This window comes from Carlito syrichta, unplaced genomic scaffold (genome assembly GCF_000164805.1).
Source record: "Carlito syrichta isolate Samal-C Ts95f unplaced genomic scaffold, Tarsius_syrichta-2.0.1 Scaffold308839, whole genome shotgun sequence".
Taxonomy (NCBI): Eukaryota; Metazoa; Chordata; class Mammalia; order Primates; family Tarsiidae; genus Carlito; species Carlito syrichta.
In genome coordinates, this window is record NW_007252935.1 from 1,617,778 (window position 1) to 1,622,463 (window position 4,686).

Genomic DNA, 4,686 nt, shown 5'->3' on the forward strand with positions numbered 1-4,686 from the left:
TTTTATTTAGTACCTTTGTAATACCTTTTTTTCTTATCAAAGTAATACAGAAAAAGTATAAATAATTTATCTTCTTAGGCAGATTCCTAGAAGTAAAAGGACTGACTTTGTGTACAGCATAAATATTTTAAAGACCTTTAAAATATATATACATACACTGTGAAATTTTATTTAAAAAACTTTATACTAGCCAGGCTCGGTGGCTCAGCCTATAATCCTGTGCTTTGGGAGGCTGAGGTGAGTGGATTGCCTGAGCCCGCAGGTTCGAGACCCGCCTGGGCAACTTGGCGAGACCTCCTCTCTACAATAAAAAAAAAAAAAAAAAAAAAATCAGCCGGGTGTGGTAGCGCGGGCCTGTAATTCCAGCTACTTGGAAGGCTGAGGGGAAAGGATCGCCGGAGCTCAGCAGGTCGAGGCTGCGGTGGCCGGGAGCGGCCACTGCACTCCAGTCTGGGTGACGGAGTGAGACTCCAAATCAAACAAACAAACAAAAAAAAAGTTTGTACTGATTCACATTCCTAACAATTGAGTAAATGAATACATTTTTATTAAAATTGAACATTATTTTTATTACTAATAAAACCTTTTTGCTTTTCGGGTTTTGGCTCAGCGGAGGCCCAGGTGCAACTTTCTTTGGTTTTCCCGAATCTGGTTTCATCTGACACTAGCCACCTCCATGTTGCTGCCCAAGTTCGACCCCAATGAGATCAAAGTTGGGTACCTGAGATGCTCTGTGGGCGGGGTCGGCATCACATCTACGCTGGCCCCCAAGATCGCCCCTTGGGTCTGTCCCCGAACAAGGTTGGTGATGGCGTCACCAAGGCAACCAGTGACTGGAAAGGTCTGAAGATTACAGTGAAACTGACCATTCAGAACAGGCAGGCTCAGGTTGAGGTGGTACCTTCTTCTGCCTCTGCCCTGATCATCAAAGCCCTCAAGGAACCACCCAGAGACAGAAAGAAACAGAAGAACAATTAAACATAATGGGAACAACACTTTTGATGAGATTGTCAACATTGCCTGACAAATGCGACGCTGGTCTCTAGCTAGAGAACTCTATGGGACCATTAAAGAGATCCTGGGGGCTGCTCAGTCTTTGGGCTGCAATGTTGATGGCCACCACCCCCATGACATCATAGATGACATCAATGGTGGCGCAGTGGAATGCCCAGCTAGTTAAGAAGCAAAAAGGAATTATATGTCAACAAAAGGTCATTTGACAACTAAAAAACAAACAAACAAAAAACCTTTGTTAACTTGATTGGTGATGCTACTCTATTTTTTTAATAAGGCTTAGTAGTGAGCTTTATAAAAATCTCAAAACAAAAATATCTATAAATATCAAATACATATTTATTAGTGTTTATATGTTCCCCCTCTTGGAGGGATAGAGTGACCTCTTTTTAAAATTTTTTTAAGTTGAACAAATTCTTCTTTGTTTAGAAATCAAGGAACTCATCAAGATAAAAAAATAACAACATTTTACTTCTTTTTACCTAGTCTGCATGCTTTTTTTAAAAAATAGCTTTTTATCAATGCATTCTTATTTTAGTTTTTTTATTTGTACAAATTTATGGGGTACACGAAAAGTTTTGTTACAGGTATATTTGTTACGGGTATTTAGGGGGTCCGTCACCCAAGTACAACACATATTTTGTTAAGTCTTGTCACTCTACTTTGCTATCCAACACTGAATTTATTCCTTCTATCTTACTGTATGTTTATACCCTTTAACCCAAGAAGTGGAACATTTTTAAGTGTGAAACGTATTTACTTTTTCCTTGCTTTCTTTTCCCTTGTTAGAGAACTCTTTTCTATTCAGAAGTCATCTTTCTATATATAATATTAGATTTTAAAAAATGACTTGATGTAAAAACAAATTTATTTCTTGACCTGCAGAAGTTTAATGTGTATGGTATGAGGTGAGGATTTAAATAGTTTTTTCTTAAAATCAATCACACATTTTTATTAGTTAGAACCTCAGTTATAAACAACAGAATCCGCTCCAGTTGGTTTAAGCAAACTTGGAGTTTACTGAGAACTTCATGTGGTTCACAAAATCACTGTACTCAGGAGTGACCTTCCAGCAATTACATCCAGAGCTGTGACAGAGGACTGTCCAGGTGTGTGATCTCCCTGCTGCCTCTGCTGCTGCCTGTACCCACAAGGCCTTTAGAACTTGTTTCCTCACTTTTGAGGAAAAGATTCAAGTGGCTGCATCTGACTGAGGAAGGAATTTTTCTAGAAATTTTGGAAAGCCAGTCCTTACAATGTGAGAAATGATCAAAATATAGGGAAGATGTGCACAAGATTGGGTGACCATAAGTGATAGACAAGTGACTAAATCCATTGTTGAGGCACATTTTGCTGCTAATTAGTGATGCCACCTTCCTCATATATTACATTTGTATTTTTTTTAAAAAAAGCATAAGATCAGTTTCTGTCTTACGTAGTCAATTCTATCCGATTATGGTTGACCCTTGTGCTGACTGACTCCTGACTCCCTATGCAGTCAAAACTTCAAGTATAGCTTTCGACTCCCCAAAAAACTTTACTAATAACTTACTGTTGACTTAAGCCTTACTGGTAACATAGTTAATTAACACATTTTTGTCTGCTATATGTATGATCTACTGTATTCTTCTAATAAAGTAAGCTGGAGAAAGACAATTTTAAGATCACAAGGAAGAGAAAATGTATTTACTATTCTTTTTTTTTTTTTTTTTTTTGAGTTGGAGTCTCACTCTGTCCCCAGACTGGAGTGCAGTGGCTGCTCCCGGCCACCGCAGCCTTGACCTGCTGGGCTCTGGCGATCCTTCCGCCTCAGCCTTCCAAGTAGCCGGAATTACAGGCATGTGCTACCACGCCCGGCTGATTTTTAAAAATTTATTGTAGAGATGAGGTCTCACTGCCCAGGCGGGTCTCGAACCCGCGGGCTCAGGCAATCCACTCACCTCAGCCTCCCAAAGGCGCGGGATTATAGGCTGAGCCACCGAGCCCAGCTGTATTTACTATTCTTTAAGTGAAAGTGGGTCATCATAAAGTTCTTCATCTTGGTGTTTTCTTCACATTGAGAAGGGTGAGGAGGAGGAGGAGGAGGAAGAGGAGGGGTTGGTCTTGCTGTCTTAGGGTGGTAGCGGTGGAAGAAAATCTGCATATAAGCGGACCTAACCAGTTCAAACCCGTGCCATTCAAGGGTTGATTGTACTTTTATATTCTTGTGCTAATGACATTTTATGTTGTATGTTTTACCTACTATTGGCATACAGTGTACTTATTTTTCAATTCTTAGTTATTTTTATTATTTTTTCCAGATGAACTTTAAGATCAACATGTCAATTTATCAAAGAATAAATTAAATTGGTATTTTGATTAGCATTGTCTTTGCATTAATTTGGTGAGTATTGATCTTGTTAAATATTCATTCTTTCCATTAAGTATGTGATATACATTTTCATTCACTCAAAAATATTTAATGTTCCTTAATAAAGTTTTGTAGTTTACTTCATGAGGGTTTTTATATTTCTCTTTAGAATTACTTCAAGGCATAACATCTTATTGTTAATCTATATAGATCCAGTTTTCCTTTTATTTTTTTCTGCTAAACTGGAAAGTTATTAAATTTGCATATGTATTTGTGTTAGACTGTTTTGCAATTTATTAATTTTAAGAAAATTTCAGTCAAGTTTGAACTTTCTAAGTGTACATGGATATGGGCAAATAATAGTAATTTTGGAGCAAAAGGCAACAGACTATAAAAGAAAAAATGTGAGAATGATTTATATATAATTAATTCAATAAGCTAGGTGTAAAAATACCCTGGAAGAGGATATGGTTCTAATATTGTAATAATGCTTGCACTCCCTCTGTTCGGATATTCTAAGCAACATGTGTAAAACTGTTGATTTATAGCATCCAGATATGCTCTGTAAAGTCAACCACATGCCTCGGTTTCCCTGTCAATCTGTGCTGCATTCCCAGACACACATGGTGTTTTCTTCCCAAATGCAAGTTCTTAAGCTCAACAATCAGATTCTGGGTAGCAACACATTAATTCAAGCAGATTGATGCGTCAAGGAGTCTCTGTGGCCTTGCCTCTCCATCCGCTCACTGGTGGAAGGGATTTCATAAATGAAAACAGGCCGGGGCTTACTCAGTTCAATCTTCCTGCCCAAGCCACTCTCTTCCTTTCAACAACTAAGCCAGGTGTTTGGAGAACAGTGTCAGTGGGGTTTGTGGAATGTTACACTTAGATGCCTTAAAAAAATTTTGGTAAATAAACCCCAAACAAGTGGAAAGAATTTGGTGAATGCTTGCTTTTAAGGCTTCAGAGATTCAAAATGATCCTGTCTCTCCCAGGCCAGCTAATTACTTTAAAAGGGACATTATTTACATAGATTTTCCCTAAGAAGCCATGAGAAAGTTAATGCCTAGGGTTTATAATAGTCATCGTTGGATAATAGCCTCTAATTTTGTAGGGCATCAAATACAGAGAAAGATATACATGTCCTGAATATGGACAAGATCCTGCTTGACTTATTTTCTAACATTTTAATAAGTATTCATTTTTACTTGTAGCCTTAAAGACAATTCCTAGGCAATCCATTCCTTAGCTGCTCACTGACCATCTAGGCATATATATATATATATATATATATATATATATATATATATATTTTTTTTTTT

General features: G+C 37.7%; 1 pseudogene; it reads left to right on the forward strand.

Moving 5' to 3' along the window:
- Window positions 1-676: 676 nt before the first annotated feature.
- Window positions 677-1,180, forward strand: LOC103268494 (annotated as a pseudogene).
- The last annotated feature ends 3,506 nt before the right edge of the window (window positions 1,181-4,686 follow it).